Here is an 18304-nt window from a genome sequence, read left to right as displayed (position 1 = left end):
GATGATTTCACCACATTTTCCGGCAACTAATCCCAGAGTTTAATTCAGGTTGTTTGATGATATATTTTCTCCAGTCTGTTTTAAATCTACTACTTAGTAGCAGGGCCGGTTTTAGACATACTGGGGCCCGGGGCAGAAATTAAGGAAGGGGCCCCTGATCCCTTCCCCTCTCTGCACCCTCCTCCTGAAATCCCTACCTCCCATTAATACCACACATAAAACAACTTTAAATGACTTCTTCACACACAAAACACGGACCGACCTTTACCAAATGCAAAACAAGAGACCCGAAGTAGAAACTGAACTGGGAACCCCAAGAAATTAAACTCAGCAAGTATTACAGAACTGGAGAAATAAAATCAGATATGCACTTTCTGTCTGTACTGAACACATAAGGCCCAGGTCCACCAAAATTTAGCCACCTCCCTTGCTCTGGATGGTGGAGATCCCAAAATCCTGCCAGTTGAAGACCACCTCCTCCAGTCTGGCAGCCAGAAATCTCCCAAGCTCTGCAGCTAGCCGCTGTGTCTCTGAGCTGCCACCAGCTGCAGAGCTTGAAGAGTTCTGGCTACCAGACTGGAGGAAAGGATTTTCAGCTGGAAGGGCTTTGGGAAACCCACCAACCTAGGTATAGGCAGTCCCCGAGTTACAGATGCCCGAAATGTATGACTCGTACTTAAGAACGTGGTTGCGGCTTCATTTGATTTCATTGAGCAGTATTTCCAGTGGCCTAGACTGCTACACTTCTCCTGTAGCAGATTCAGGAATGACGCACGGCCACTTTAAGAACAGTGTGTGGTTGTGCATGCTGTACCTTAGAGGGAACACCGGAAGGGACAGTTGGCCTTTTTGTCAGCTTGGAGCAGAGGTAAGCAGCAATAAATTTAAAATCTACAAGTTCTGAGTTACATACAAATCCGACTTAAGAACAGCTTTAAAAACGTAACTCATTCTTAACCCGGGAACTGCCTGTATTTATATTTTTCATTTGGAAAGGAGGCATGGTAGGAAGAAAATTTAGTGCCCAACCACTTTGGGTTCAGGGCCACTGCCCATCCTCACAACTCCCCCCCCCCCCCCATCAGTTGTCTGGTAAGCCATCGGACACAATACAAAAATATGTGATGCACATATCCCAAAGCTACCATATTCCACCAGTGGCATACCAAGAATATGTGAAGATGTCCAAAAATGTAAGACAGGAACAGCATAGACCTAACTCAATCCAAAAAATGAAGGAAAAAGCCTCAGAATGGGCCCTCCCACCTCACCAAAACGGCTCAAAGAGGTGGTCGAGCGTTCACCTCACTGGCAAAAAACCTTCATTGTATGATAAAGTCTTATGCTGTGCTGTAATGTGCCAACGAAAATTAAATAATAGAGGAAATATATATATATATTATTTAATTTTCATTGGCATATTTCCTCTATGGTGATTTTGGTTTTCAAACCATCTTTCCCAGTCTCTGGCTGCACTTCCTTCTGTCTGTGCTCTTAACTGTGTATCCAGGGCCAACTTATCCATGTGCTGGTTTTCTCTCCTTCACTTTCTGCCATACATCCATCTTTAGCATTAACTTTTAACATTCAACTTTCTTCTCAAAATCTACTTTTCTATGCCTTCCCTTCCCATCCATCCATGTGTACCATCTCCTCCTTATTTCTTCTCCCCTACTCCCATCTATCCATAAGAAGCATTTCTTCTTATCTCTTCCCTGTCGCACCCATTGCTGTGCACCATCTCCTCCATCTGTCTCTCCTTCCCCTCCATCCCTATGCACCATCTCATCCCTCTCCCATGGTCAGACATCTCTGTCTTCCCCCCTCATATGGCTTGGAATCTCTCTCCTCTCCCATGGTCTGGCATCTCTCTCTCCTTCCCTTCCTCTTTCCAAGGTCTAACATCTCTCTCCTCGCCTTTCTGTGGTTTGGCTTCTCTCTCTCCCCTCCTTCCCTTCCATCCTGTGGTCTGGCATCTCTCTCTCTCCTTCCCATTCCAGTGGTCTGACATCTCTCCCTTCTTTAGGTCATCGCTCTTCCCTCCTAGTGTAACATTTCTCCTTCCCTCCTTCCTCTCCACCACTATCATGGCCAATAATTCTCCCTCTTTCTTCCTTTCCCCAAATACATCATCTCTTTCCCTCTCACACCACACACCTATGTCCAACAATTCTCTGTTCTTTTTCCCTCCCCCCCCCCGGCAGCATTCCTTTCTCTCCCTACTACTCCACCTGTGCAGCATCTCTCTTTTCCTAACCCCCCCCCCCATGCATGTGTCCTTCCCAACCCTCTCCCTATATGTGCAGTATCTGTCTTCCCAACCCCCTGAACATCTGTCCTCTCTACCTTCCCAACTCCCTACCCCCTGCACCCAGACTCTCCCTGTCAGGCTCTGCACCCAGCCCCCTTCCCTCCTCCCCTGTCAGGGAGAATTTGCGGAAGCCAGTCAAACCACTGAGCGCCGAGCAGGAGCGCCAAAGCACGCTCCTGCTTATTGCTGCTTAGTGGCAGAAGAAACCAGCTGCAACAGACCAGATTATTAGCGGGGCAGGAGCACGGAAAGCTCGCTCTTGCACACTGCACTTCTGGACCACCAGGGATAAAAGTAAGTGGTAATTTTTGGGAAGGCCATGGCCCCTGTGCCCCTCCCCCCCCTATTCTGGTGCCTATGGGCTTTATTATAGTGTGAACTCATCAGGACACAAGCTGATGATGCAGGGGTTTTCCCAGTATGCCCAGATCACAACCCCAAATGCAGATTTGGTATCATAAGCCACAGTTCAGGAAGCCTTCGTTAACACTGCTTTCCAGATGCCCTTTTTTCCTATTTCTATAGAGGCATTTAAAGCTTGACTTACCTGAGGCTTTTACTTACCCAGAATGCTACCTTTGAAGCCGAAAAAAAACTTCATAAAGCTGAAAAATCTAATGACCATCCATAACAGGATGAAGTAGGCCATGACGCAGTTAGACCCAGAAACCTGCTACAAGCACAATGCCAGCTGAGAGAACATAGGCCAAGATTGTTGAGACCCAAGTGAATAAAAAGGCTGATGACATTAAAATCACTTGAAAAGGGCACCACTTTTTTGGGAAATGAACAAAAATAAACTGAAGGGGCACCATGTGAAAGCCATGACACAGATCTTGTATAAGTTCAGAGAAAGCATGAGAAGAATCCTAAAGTCTTCTGGAGATGAGAAACTGCTCTTTATTTATTTAGAAAAGAAGAACTATAAACTACAAAAAACATTAAGCCTAGACTTTATTTATTTGCATTAAAAAAAAAATTTATTTACCTACTAAACTTTTCACCAAAGAATCGAATCTCCCGAGGACATTTCCTGATCGTGTTAATGTTATACAATATTAAAAATTAGTGATTGATGCCGTTCTTTTTTCTTCTAAACTTCATTTCCAAAAGGTTCCCTGTGCTTCGGTCAAACATTCTCAGTTGGAGTCTTTCCACAAAGACATTTTAGGGAAATGCTTATGCTAACATTGCCCCAGACTGTTTAAAAGGTCAGGCTCATAGCCAGCAGTTGTATAAGACCTGTCCACTACAAGAAAATCTTAACTAGCCAGGCAGAAACTTAGGAGAGCAGAAAAACTAACAGTGTTACTAGGATACGGAGGAACTATGGGGAAGGGATGGCAACAGCCAGCTCACTGCAGAATTTGCAAGTGGCATCTCTAGGATGAGCCTTTCTTTTGCACAGGGCGTTCCTAGGAAGATGCACACAGAGAGCCTGATTTCAACTATGCTTTCTTCTCAAAGACTGAATTGGAAAAAGATCTTAGTAAATGAGGCCCAAAGTTTGTTTAAGCCTTGAAATTCGTCTAGTACAGACTGTGTATGGCTTCAGTTTGCTGAGTGCAGACAGCAGGCAACAGCTGGGAGCACTTCACATCCTTTTCTGTCCTTGAGACAAGGTCTACCGCTGGCATGCTCACATTGTCTTCCCCATCCAAAAATTTGCCTGGGTACTGGGCATCATTTGCGATGCAAGCAGGCCTCAAGATCCTTCCTGCAGCCCTGTTCCACCCTCTCAGAAACAGAAAGTTGTGTCAAAGGAGGTGGGACGCAGCTGTTGGAATGCTGTCAGGGCCAGCGGAGAAAACGAAACTAAACCAAACCTTAAGTTTATATACCGCATCATCTCCACAGAAGTGGAGCTCGACACGGTTTACAGGAATTAATAAAGAAAGGAACTCCAATGGAAAGAAGAAGGGCTTGGTAAAAAGGAAGGAAGAGAGGGGACTTAGTATAATGGAGAGGGAGGGAGTAGTTACATTTTGGAGAAAAGCCAAGTTTTCAAATGTTTTCTGAAGTGTTGGAGGGAGGTCGAACTCCAAAGATGGGCAGTAAAGCTGTTCCACAGCTCGGTGATCCCGAAGAGGAGGGATGTTCCAAGTGTTTGCATTGTAGATGCTGACTATGACCCAGGGAATTTTATAAAATAACCAGAGGGGGAGAGAGAGAACTGGCACAAGTTTCAAGTTTATTAAAAAAAAAAATTTTATACCGCTTAATCAAATTTCTAGACGGTGTACAGAAAAAAAAGTGTCTTAAAAAAGAAACAAAACAAGTTACATGGTTGAGGCGGGGAGAGTAAGTTGGAGGTTAATTTTTTAAATCATCAGATTAATCAGCCAACAATCTTAAATATTAGAAATATTTCATTGGCTTTACATAATATTCCTAGAACTACGTAGCTGATACATGTCTTTTCTTATAGTTGCTAATTCTCTGCTAAACTAGGACAGCAAACTCAATAGGTATTGAAAGTAAGGTCAAAACGGATATGTCAATTTGTATATGGATTTTATTGATTTATTTTAAAATGTATATACCTTCTAGGATGAGGCGGTTTCCAAGAGTAAAACATACAGAAAGGTTAAAATCAATACAATAAATCATAAAAATAAAAGAAATCCATAATACTTTCTGCTTCTGACTCAATTTTGGGTCTTTAATAATTTTCGAAATCCCATTCGATCAGAAGACGTCCTCAGCTGACTCAAAACGGAGTTCCAAAGTTGACCCCTGCTTGACAAAAGACTGTCAAACTGGTTTCCACCTATCTTGGGTTAACATTATTTCTCAATAATGCAATATTTTGGTTTCCACCTATCTTGGGTTAACATTATTTCTCAATAATGCAACATTTTCTGATTGTAACGATTGTTTTGGCTGGTAAATCATCACTCCCTTTTCTTTTTTTAATTATTCTCAAATCTCCAAACAGTCAACAGCCACTGTATAATCCTACCTACAAGCTAAGTGAAAGTATTATTACTCTGTTACCCAGTAATGATTGCATGTTGATATAAGAAGAGAAGATATCACTCTCATCAATTTTGAACTACTAAAAGACTTTATAATGAATTCAAGTTATTTACCAAAGTCTCGGAGTGTGATCAATGTTTCATGCAGTTGCAATGACTGGAAGGTGAACTCTTACAATAGGGAGGTTTTCTAGCCTTCCCTTCAGAGTTTCATGTCTCTGTGCTTTCTGCATACATTTTTGGTCACCCTCTATAGACAGGTTAAATAATCAAGGTCAGTTCACTTTGTTATATTCAAACCTCTTTCTGACCTTCATCTCAAAATTAGTATCCCTGAGCTCTCTAAAGGAAACATAACTGTACAAACTTTGGCATATAAATAAGCACTTTCCTAAACTGAACCCTTCAACCCCTACCCTTCTACTCTCCCCAGCCATAATCCCCATACCACAATGCAGCCAACAGCGAGAGCACAGGAAGAATCATAGGTCAAGCAAGCACTGACACTTAATCACTATGACCAGTTCTCATAGTTATTCCAAACCTTATGATAAGGGAGCATCGCCTGCCATCTAGTGGCTGTCAGTTTACACATCATTTCAACATAATCCAGCCTACGAATCAGACACTGCTGTTTAGGTATCCTAGGAGTGCACCAACATTGAGCTAATGCCAAATGGGCTACAGTAAATATAAACCCTGCCAGATGATGTTCCTAGGCAGCATTGTGTCAGCATGGGGCAATGTTTACCAGTAATCTGTACCAAAAGTGGACCTACCATGCAGTACGCTTTCACGTAGGGACAGGCCTACCAGATGTGCCAAAAATCACCCTACTGACCACAGTCCCTCCAACAAAGTCCTGAAGAATGGCCGTATATGTGAAGCAACCGTTCTAGGGTCAAGTACCATCAATAATATAGCTTATACCCGTTTTCTATTAACGAGGCAGAGATAGGGGCTGCAAATAAAGATTTATAGATGTGAACCCGGTGAGGGGCTAAACTCCCCCCACCCAAGTCCGCCTCCAATTGTACCTTATAAGGGTCAAATGGATCCTCCCTGAGGAACACCCGATACACCGCTCCCCAGCCAAATCATTTGCGTAATGCCTTCTCTATCTCGGTTTTCATAAGAACCTAAGAATAGCCTTACTGGGTCAGACCAATGGTCCATCAAGCCCAGTAGCCCGTTCTCACGGTGGCCAATCCAGGTCACTAATACCTGGCCAAAACCCAAGGTGTAGCAATGTTTTATGCTACCGATTCAGGGCAAGCAGTGGCTTCCCCCATGTCTTAATAACAGATTAAGGATTTTTCCTCCAGGAACTTGTCCAAACCTTTCTTAAAACCAGCTACGCTATCCACTCTTGCCATATCCTCTGGCAACACGTTCCAGAGCTTAACTATTCTCTAAGTGAAAAAAAATTTCCTCCTATTGGTTTTAAAAGTATTTCCCTGTAACTTCATCGAGGGTCCCCTAGTCTTTGTCATTTTTGACTGAGTTAAAAAATCGATCCACTTGTACCCCTTCTACTCCACTCAGGATTTTATAGACTTCAATTTTCCAAGCTGAAGAGCCCTAACCATTTTAGTCTTTCCTCATACGAGAGGAGTTCCATCCCCTTTACCATCTTGGTTGCTCTTCTTTGAACCTTTTCTAGTGTCGCTGTATCTTTCTTGAGATAAGGAGACCAGAACTGAACTCAATACTCCAGATGAGGTCGCACCATGGAGCGATACCGGGGCATTATAACATTCTTAGTCTTGTTAACCATCCCTTCGTAGCATCCTATTTGCTTTTTTGGCCGCCGCCACACATTGGGCGGAAAATTTCATCGTATTGTTTACGATGACACCCAGATCTTTTTCTTGGGCGCTAATCCCCAAGGTAGACCCTAGCATCCGATAACTGTGATTTAGGTTACTCTTCCCAATGTGCATCACTTTGCATTTGTCCACATTAAATTTCATCTGCCATATGGATGCCCAGTCTTCCAATTGCCTAAGATCTGCCTGCAATTTTTCACAATCCGCATGTGTTTTAACAACTTTGAACAGTTTAGTGTCATCTGCAAATCTAATCACCTCACATGTCATTCCAATTTCCAGATCATTTATAAATAAGTTAAATAGCACCGGTCCCAGTACAGACCCCTGTGGCACTCCACTGTTTACTCTCCTCCATTGAGAAAAATGACCATTTAACCCTACCCTTTGTTTTCTATCCGATAACCAATTCCTAATCCACAACTGAACTTTGCCATGACTCTTTAATTTTCTCAAGAGCCTCTCGTGGTGAACTTTATCAAAAGCTTTCTGAAAATCTAGATGTACTATATCAACCGGCTCTCCTTTATCCACATGTTTATTCACACCTTCAAAGAAGTCAAGCAAATTTGTGAGACAAGATCTCCCTCGGCTGAACCCATGCTGACTCCGTCTCATTAAATCATGTTTTTCTACGTGTTCCACAATTTTACCATTTTGCCCGGCACTGAAGTGAGGCTTACCGGTCTGTAATTTCCCAGATCTCCCCTGGAGCCCTTTTTAAAAATCAGCGTGACATTAGCCACCCTCCAATGTTCAGGTACTACACACGATTTTAGCAATAGGTTACACAGATCACTAACAGCAGATCAGCAATTTCACTTTTGAGTTCTTTTAATACCCTAGGATGTATACAATCCAGTCCTGGCAATTTATCACTCCTTCCTCAGCTATTTACTGTTTTTATCCAGTTGTTATCCATCAGGTTTTCTTGCATTGACACATTACAGATTAGGACCCCTGAGGAAGGAGTGTTTCTTCGAAACACGGACCGTGTTGGGTCCGGCCTTATCTGTCCTTTTGAATACAAACTGTTTTATGATTTTATTTTTACGTTTGACCAATAAAGACTTGGGGGCTCATAATCGAAAGAAAAAAAACGTCCAAAAACCGGCCTAAGTTGGCACTTGGACGATCATAAGTCAAATACATCCAAGTGCCGATAATCGAAACGGGTTTTGGATGTATTTGAAAACGACCTAGGCCTTCTTAGTGCCCCTGAATGACCAGAGCTAAACGGGACATTTCAGGAGGAGTGTCAAGGGCGGGATTTGGGCAGGACGTGAGCCGGCTTAAACTTAGTCGTACTGCATGTATAACCGAAAGTTATACAGCACAGGATTGACGGAACATGGATGTTGTGACTTAGATCATTTAAAACATGGTCTAAGTCACAAAAACCCACCTAAAGTCACCAGATAAGCACTGCAAACACAAACTACAGACCCCCATGCACTACCCCAGTGATCACCAACCCCCCCCCCATAAAAATATTAATCACAACTTGAAAATTGTGCCTCCAGAACATCATCACCTGGCAGCCTGGCATAGGAAAGCCTAGTTGTGTTGCACAGAGGCGTCTTAAGCCATCTTGGGGGTGGGTTAGGGACCCATGGAGAGGAGGACCCATGCCCTTAAACCCCTGTAATCACTGCATTAATATTGAAACATGTGCACTCCCTTTTTTACTGGCATATAAGTGGCTCCTGCAGCCATAAGGGCTATTGGGGTGGTAGATAAGTGGGACTAGGGGGATTCTGGAGGTGGTTTGGGGGGCTCACCATGACCTATAAGGGAGCTATAGTGATATGATGATATGACACCTTTTTTGTGAAGTTCACAGCAGTGCCCTGTAAGGTACCCCACTATTTAGGTGTCATGTCTGGATGTTAAGTCCATCACTTAGCAGACCCCTCCCACATCCAACAGGGCTTGTTCTAGGCATTTTTGATTTGGGCGAAAAGTTGGATGAAAATGTGGTATAAAGATGGACGATTTAGTGACTTGGACGATCAGATCGGCAGGATGTATACTTACACGATTTTCGAAACGAAAAAAAATTTGGGCGTATTTTTCGAAAATGTGTCCTAAGCTGTTTTTTTACTTTGGACGACTTGCGACTTAGGCAAAAACGAACGTAGACGTTCCTTTCGATTAGGCCCTTCTTGGCGTCCTGTACACCATCACTGCAGTTTTTGCTCTTGTTCTTTGATTTGTTATTTCACTGCAGTTCCATTGGATACTTTTTTGTTTCTAACATCTAAACCCTCCCTTTTCATAATTGGTCTGACTTTGAATTGCTTATGACTCTCAGGAAAAGTCCCTCCTGCAGTGACTTATTCACCATCTTTATAACTGTTGGAGCCGTCTTATCAACTAACTGTCGTATAATTCCTGATGAACAAGGATCCATTTCATTGTAAGCCGTTTAGTCTTTTTAAGCGGATAACAGAGTAAATCAATTAATTAATTAAATTTAATTTAAACATTTATATTCTGATTTACCCTGAAGCTGAAACCTAAGGACAGTACCAGGTGGTCTATGGCCCAGAAATATCAAAGAAAAAAGACAATTTAATTTAATCAGGTACGTTAGATAGATTGTGAGCCCACCGGGACAGATAGGGAAAATGCTTGAGTAACTGATTGTAAAACCGCTTTGATAACCTTGATAGGCGGTATATAAAATCCGAATAAACTTGAAACTTGAACTTGATCATGAATTTATAATGCATGCACCTGTTAGGCAGACTGGATGGACCATTCTGGTTTTTTATCTGCTGTCATTTATTTACTATGTTACTATGAGATACAAAAAGGAAGGAAGCACCAAAGCATCTTAACTTAGACTGGGGGGGGGGGGGGGAGTAATATAACTTGTCCAGGGTCCCTAGAAGCTGTAGTAGGAAGTCCCAATTTCACCCTGACTGCTCTGGACTGCCCCAGCACTACACAGCCTAGCGCCGCAGCGGTCAGAGCACGCATTAAACAGCGGGAGCTGGTTGAGTGCTTGTATTCTGTGAAGGAAAAGAGGGACAAATCTTCCTTATAAAACAGGCCCTACCAAGCACCCTCCAAAACCTGTGCTGTTCAGCAGATGCAGAGCTCACAGTAAGTGGATGAAAGGACTTCCAAATGACAGTAAATCACTCAGCAGAGTTTCCTTTCCTTGCCTCCATTCTGCCCCTTTCAGCTGTGGGCCAAATTCATATCCTCTCATGTATATTTTTGATTGCTGAGGGGAAAACAACTTTCCGAACACAGTTCAAACGTCTCTTACTGATTTACAAGTGCATTCACTCTGTAGCCTTCCAATATCTCTCCTCACTTATCTCCCCCCCCCCCCCCCCCCGTGAACTCCGTTCGTCAGGTTAGATCCTCTTATCTGTACCCTTCTCCTCCACTGGCAATTTGTAATGCCACGTATCTAACAAGGGTGTGCAATAGTAACATTCAAAGAAAGCATCAGAGGAATATGATATTTTATTGCATAGACATCAGATAAACACCAGATAAAACAGAAACAGATTATATACATATATATATTGAAAAACATCAACTTCACCATGTCTGTCATATCTGTCCCTCACAATCGGGAACCCTTTCGATTGATGGGTCAGTACAGTTCACGGGACTCCCTTGGCTGCATCTGGATTCAAAGTCTAGGATGTGACTCTCAGTCTTATATAGCACAGAAAGTGCTGAATTGAGTTGTTTTACAAGTCTGTCTCTCATACACACACACACACACTGCTGTTTCTGTAATAAACAACAGGTGTCCCACTTTATCTCACAGCTGGAATGTTGGCCGCTGCTCGAACCCTCCCTTATCACAGTACCATGAGAATCCTTTCTTGTTAATAAAGTTAAAAGCAGACATGAAACAGTACAGGAAAACTCCCATAATATGCCCTGAAAGTTTGGCACAGATACAGAGAGTTAAAACAGAGAATTAAAGCAGAGAAGCAGACATGAAGATTCATATGGCCACATATGCCATGCCCTGCCCATCATGCCCTGGCCAACCATAGGCATAACACAACTCTAGACTCCATCCCTTTTTTCTTGCTGTGTCGTATGCTTGGAACAGGCTGCCTGAATCAGTACATCGTGCTCTGTCTCTAGCAGTCTTCAAATACAAGTTAAAAAGCCCACTTTTATGAAACTGCGTTCAACTCTTAACTCCCACTCACTGCTGTCAGATACCTAGACCCACTGTATCATTTCTTCTACCAGAATCTCCCCAACCCTGAGATGTCCTGTCCTGTCTGTTCAAATTAGATTGTAAGCTCTTGTGAGCAGGGACCGTCTATTGAACATACGCCTTTCAGCGCTATAGAAATGAAAAATAGTAATAGTAGTCCGAGATTTCTCCTTTAAATTTTGAAAACAGTTCTCCAAAAAACAAAGTGCTAAAAGAGATTCATGACACAACCGAAGTGGCAAAAAGCTGAACTAAATTAAACTGAAATAATAATATTGCAAGAATCAGATTTACAAATGAGGCATTCATCCAGTCCAAGGATTCTAATGTGGTTACACCGCCACCTAATGGCAGGGAATGGATTTTCTGCTGAACTAATGACCACGAGATTTTATGTGAGTGCCCTTTCCCTTTCCCTGATTTATAGCCCAAAAAGGTAAAATAGAAGCTTTCTCTCTCTCTTTTTTTTTTTTTTTTCCCGTCTGATAAATCTCCTGGGGATAAAGCAGAACAAGTTCTGGAAGGCAAGGAACCCTCTTGAAGCCTGATTGAGAAAATAGTTGTGCCAGTCAGTTTTTAGACATTTCCCTTCCATTCCTGCATCTTTTCTACATCCTTATACTTGGACATTATTTTCAGAATGTTTAAGTCATTTTTTCTGATTTAAAATTAATCTTAATAGCAGTTAATTTGTCTCAGATTGTTCTGAATTGCCTTACCACGGATTAGGCATGTGTTGAATTTCAATAATCTTTTTAAACATTTACACCCACCCCTCCCCCCTTTTTTAAATTTTTTATTTTTTTTACAAAACCATAGCGCATCGTCCGCAGCGGTAACAGCTCCAACACTCATAGAATTCCTATGAGTGTCGGAGCTGTTACTACCATGGCCGGCACTAAAAACCATGCTACAGGTTTGTAAAAAGGTGTGTGGGGGGGGGAGGGTGTTATTTATGAGGGATGCGGCTAAATGCTGTCATATCTGCACAATCGGTAGCAGCCACAGAGAACCCTTTTGTGCATCAGCAGGAGAGTTTCCTCGCAAATAAGACTAATTAAAATCAGTCTTACTTGCAAGGAAAACTTTTGTGCATCAGGGCCTTTGTACAGGAAGTAATAAGAACATCAAGCCCAGTATCCTGTTTCCAACAGTGGCCAACCCAGATTAACATAAGAACATAAGAAGTTGCCTCCACTGGGTCAGACCAGAGGTCCATCCTGCCCAGCGGTCCGCTCCCGCGGCGGCCCATCAGGTCCGCGACCTGTGAAGTGGTTACTGCCCACTTCTATAACCTACCTCAAGTTCTATCTGTACCCCTCTATCCCCTTATCCTCCAGGAACCTATCCAAACCTTTCTTGAACCCCTGTACAGAGTTCTGGCTTATCACCTCCTCTGGAAGCTTGTTCCATGTGTCCACCACCCTCTGGGTAAAAAAGAACTTCCTAGCATTTGTTCTAAACCTGTCCCCTTTCAATTTCTCCGAGTGACCCCTAGTGCTTGTGGCTCCCCACAGTTTGAAGAATCTGTTCTTATTCACTTTCTCTATGCCCTTTAGGATTTTGAAGGGCAGATTCCAACTACCTAGCGAGATCTCCCAAACTGCAGCTCTACACTCTAGAAGAGCGCAAGGAGAGGGGAGATATGATGGAGGCATTTAAACACATCACGGGACGTGTCGAGGTGGAAGATGACATCTTCTTTCGCAAAGGACCCCCGGCCACAAGGGGGCATCCGCTCAAACTCAGGGGAGGGAAATTTAATGGGGACACCAGGAAGTATTTCTTCACGGAAAGAGTGGTAGACAATTGGAACAAGCTTCCAGTGCAGGTGGTCAAGGCCACCAGCGTGCTTGACTTTAAGAATAAACGGGACATCTACGTGGGATCCCTACGAAGGTCGAGTTAAGGAACTGGGTCATTTACACTCAGACTTAATGGGGTGGGTCATTAGAGTGGGCAGACTAGATGGGCTATAGCCCCTTTCTGCCGTCATCTTTCTATGTTTCTATGATCTCAAGTAGTAAAACAAATTTTAAGCGGTTTTACAAATATCTAAGCGGTTTTACAATCAGTCTCTATCTGTCCTGGCTGGTTCACAATCTATCTAACGTACCTGATTAAATTAAATTGTCTTTTTTTCTTTGGTATTTTATCCTAGGAATAAGCAGTGGATTTTCCCAAGCCTTCTCATAATTCGTGCCTTTTTTAAACCCTGCTTTCACCATATTCTCTGGCAACAAATTCCAGAGTTTAATTACACATTGTGTAAAGAAGTATTTTCTCCAGTTTGTTTTAAATCTACTACTTAGTAGTTTCATCGCATGCCCCTTAGTCCTAGTATTTTTGGAAAGAGTAAACAAGCGATTCACATCTACCCTTTCCACTCATAAGAATATAAGAATAGCCTTACTAGGTCAGACCAATGGTTCGTCAAGCCCAGTAGCCCATTCTCAAGGTGGCCAATCCAGGTCAGCAGTACCTGGAAAAAACCCAAAGAGTGGCAACATTCCGGTCCAGGGCAAGCAGTATTTTATAGGCCACTTTCATATCCCCCCCCCCCCCCCCGAGCCATCTCTTCTCCAAACTGAAGAGCTCTAGCCTTTTTAGTCCCTCCTCATAGGGAAGTCATTATCATTTTTGTTGCCCTTCTCTGTACCTTTTCTAATTCTGCTATATATTTTTTGAGATACAACGACCAGAACTTCACACGGTATTCAAGTTGTGGCCATACCATAGAGAGATACAAAGGCATTATACCATTTTCATCTTTGCTTTCCATTCCTTTCTTGATCACTCCTAACATTCTATTTGCTTTCTTAGCAGCCATCACACATTGAGCTGTGGGTTTCAACGTATCCTTAACAATGACACCTAGATCCTTTTCCTGGGCAGTGACTCCTAACACAGAACCCAGCATCACATAGCTATAGTTTGGGCTCCTTTTTCCCACAGGCATCACTTTGCACTCGCTCACATTAAACATCATCTACCATTTTAATGCCCAATCTTCCAGTCTCACAAGGTCCTCTTGCAATGTGTCACAATATTCTTGCAATTTAACAACTTTGGGCTACATTCACTAAGCAAACCGATCATGTACCGATTGATTTGCGAGCCCTTTACGACCAGATTTCCCTCCTGCGCTATTCACTAAAGCCTGTAGTGATCCGATCCCGATCATCCCATGCAAATTAGTAAAACCCCATGCAAAATAGCCAAGCGATTGATTCACTAACAATTGCTTAGCTATTTTGAGTTGGGTTTTACTATTGGCAAACCCGACTGCTGCAGACCTGTCGGTAACTGAGTTACCGTCAGGTCTACAGGCTTTTTGACAGGCCTGCCTGTCTTTTTTATTCATTTTTTTCCATGGCACAGATATTTTGCGTGTGTTGCACGCGGCTTTGTGCACACTGTGTCTGTGAGGATGAGGGAGCCAGCATCGGACCGCGGGCCGCATAAAATGGCCAGAAGGTTAGACATCCGTCGGAGGGAGGCACAGCATGGAGGGAGGGAAACAACAAAGGTAGGGGGAATGATTTTATTTTCAATTTAGTGTTTGAATTGTGTCAATTTTGAGAATTTTAATCTGCTGTCTATATTTTGCACTGCTCAGGAAGAAATACATTTATTTCTTTTTCTCTGGGGTTGTACTGCATGCAGAGCCTTGAATCTTAGGATTTCATTTGTATATATTAGTATTTTTAGTTTTTGGTCCCGTATTTGCATAGGGGTTATCTGTGTTCTGGTAGGAATGAATGTTGAGAAGCAAACAACATCAACGCAGGTGCCATAAGGCGGTAAAAGGGGCCAAAAGAGACTACGAGGAAAAAATAGCCAAGGAGGCGAAGAACTTCAAGCCGTTCTTTTGATATATTAAGGGGAAACGACCCAGGAAGGAAGTGGTGGGACCGTTGGATGACCATGGAAAAAAGGGAGCGCTAAAGGAGGACAAAGCAATCTCCGACAAACTGAACACATTTTTTGCGGCTGTATTTACTGAAGAAGATGTACACAGCATACCAGAACCCATCAGGCTATATGCTGAAAACGAAGACAGAAAGCTGACAGGATTGACGGTCAGTCTACAGGAGGTGTGTAGGCAGATTGTTAGGCTTAAGAGGGATAAATCTATGAGACCAGATGGCATTCATCTGAGGGTCATCAAGGAACTGAAAGGGACCATAGCTGAACTGCTTCAACTAATAGCCAATCTGTCGATCAAATCGGGAACGATTCCAGAAGACAGGAAGGTGGTGAATGCTACGCCGATCTTCAAGAAAAGTTCAAGGAGAGATCTGGGAAACTACAGACTGGTGAGTCTGACCTCGATACCGGTAAAGGTGGTAGTCGCTGATAAAGGACCGCTTCATTGATCACCTTGACGGACACGGGCTGATGAGGACCAGTCAGCACGGTTTTAGCAAAGGAAGATCGGGTTTGACGAACTTGCTGCACTTCTTTGAGGGAGTAAACAGACAGATAGACAAGGGTGACCCAGTTGACATTGTATATCTGGATTTTCAGAAGGCATTTTACAAGGTTCCGCATGAACGACTATTTTAGAAAATTGCAAGCCGTGGAATCGAGGGTGAAATGCTCACGTGGATTAAAAACTGGCTGGAGCATAGGAAACAGAGAGTGGGGGCAAATGGACAATACTCGGACTGGAAGAGCATCACCAGTAGGGTGCCGCAGGGCTTGGTGCTTGGACCCGTGCTCTTTAACATCTTTATAAATGATCTGGACATAGGTACGACGAGCGAGGTGATTAAATTCCCCTGCCGCGATCAGCTTGGCTGGCTATGGTGGGCAGTAGATACCCCCCCAATTGGCAGGGGTGTTGGTTGGGAGGTGCTGCACAGGTGAATGGGAGGGAATTGTTGGGTATGGGGGGGAAGAGAAGAAGGGGGAGATGCAACAGAGGTAGAAAGGGGTGAGAAGGAAAAATTCTGCATATGATGGAGGGGATGGAGTCATACATGGAGAAAAGAGAGGGAGAAATGTTGTACATAGGGTGGAGGGCAAGGAGAGATGGTGCATGAGAGAGAGAAAGAAATGTTGCACATGATAATGGAGGGGAGGAAGGAAGAGATGCTGCATGGAGGGAAATAGAGAGTTTCACCCAGAGAGAGAGAGATGGTAGAGAGTAGGAAAGAAACAGAAATGTTGGATATGGCAATGGAATGGAAGGTACAGAGATGAAGATGAATGGTGAGCACAGAGAAAGAAGAAAATGTCAAATAGGCAGAAGATCCTGGAGAGAGAGTTAACAAAAGACAAACAGAAACCAGAGCCTGGGACCAACATGATTTGAATAATAAAATGAGCAGACAACAAAAGGTAGTAAAAATAATTTTATTATTACAATATGTTAGATTTGAAATGTGTATCCTGCTAGAGCTGATGTTAGAGTGTGAACTAGTAGGACCTAACAGAGAGGAAAAGTTTTGTTTACACTAGAGAATAATACGGTGGCTGTTACCCGCGGGTAGCTGCGAGTAACCCGCCAAAATGGTGAGGAAAAACCTGTGTTCAAGCTACGGGGACAAGGCCATTCACCGCCCCGTGGAGCGGTGAATGGCCTTGTCCCCGCAGTTAAGGGAGGGAATGCGCGCGGTCACCTATTGTGCTCCCTCCCTCCTTACTGCCGCCGCTGAGTTTAAACAGCTCCCTACTCCCTCCCTGCCCCTTACCATCATGGCCACGATTTCTAAACTGCCTTCTTACAGCAGCTGGAGCGTTGAAGCTGCGTGTGGCTGCCGTAAAGGTCATATATGACACAACTGGAAGTTGCATCAGAGACGACCTTTCTGGCAGCCATATGCAACTTCAATGCTCCGGCTGCTGTAAGAAGGCAGTTTAGACATCGCCGACCACGAAGATAAAGGGCAGGGAGGTTTGTCGGCACAGTTGTCGGACCAGGCGTGTTGTCTGGAGAGGGAGGGGCACTAGTGCATTGCGGAAGCGGCTAAGAGGTGTTCTCGCTGCAGGGGGGGGTGAAAGTGCCACGAAGGTAAGGGGCAGGGAGGGAGAAAGGGAGGAAAGGTAGGGTGGAGAGGAACAGACGGGAAATGGGTAAAACAGAGTGGGGAGAAGACGCTGAAAGCACATGGGGAAGACAGTGGGGAGAAGGACGCTGAAAGGACATGGTGAAGACAGAGTGGGAGAAGACGCTGAAGGGAAATGGGGAACAGAGATTGGGGAGAAGATGCTGAAGGGAAATGGGGAAGAGAGAGTGGGGAGAAGATGATGGCAGGGAAGACAGAGATGCCAGACTATGGGGGGAGCAGAGGGAAGAATATGGGCGCCAGACCAATTTGGAGGGGAGGAGAAAGGGAGAGGCACAGTAACAAAGCAAATGGAAGACACAGAGAGAAGAGACAGTGGATGGAAGGAATTGAATGAGAAGATGAGGAAAGCAGAAACCAGACAAAAAAAATTCTATTTCTTTTTTTGCTTCAGGATAAAGTAGTATATTAGTTGTGTTGATAAAAATTTATAAACAGCTGAACATCTCTTTCTCCAGTTCAGCAGCCAGAACTTTAATTTATAAGGAAGGAAAAAGCTAAATATTGCAGTACTGAGACTTATATGGATGCTGCGGGGACGGTGACGGAGCGGTGAATGGGATGGCAGTGACAGTGACGGGGCAAGATTTTTTCCCCGTGTCATTCTCTAGTTTACACCACAGCACTGGTGTGGGGTTGGAGAGGGCAAATGGGAGTGAAGAGGCTACAAAATAAACCTGCCAAACCATTTGGGAAAAAAAACCCCACCCAATTGGGCAAGAAAAGTGAATGAAATTGGAAAATCAATCCAATAGGCCAAATCAAATGAAAAATTTCCCCAATGCACTCTATGAACTTTGGTTGTAATTTCTGGAGCTTTGTCCCTTTTTCCTAGAGATGTGGGTTCAAACCCTTATGCTGCTCCTCGTGCCCCAGGTGCATTAGATAGATTGTGAGCCCAGGGGACG

The sequence above is a fragment of the Geotrypetes seraphini genome, chromosome 7 (assembly GCF_902459505.1).
Source record: "Geotrypetes seraphini chromosome 7, aGeoSer1.1, whole genome shotgun sequence".
Lineage (NCBI taxonomy): Eukaryota > Metazoa > Chordata > Amphibia > Gymnophiona > Dermophiidae > Geotrypetes > Geotrypetes seraphini.
This window is presented reverse-complemented; position numbering follows the sequence as displayed.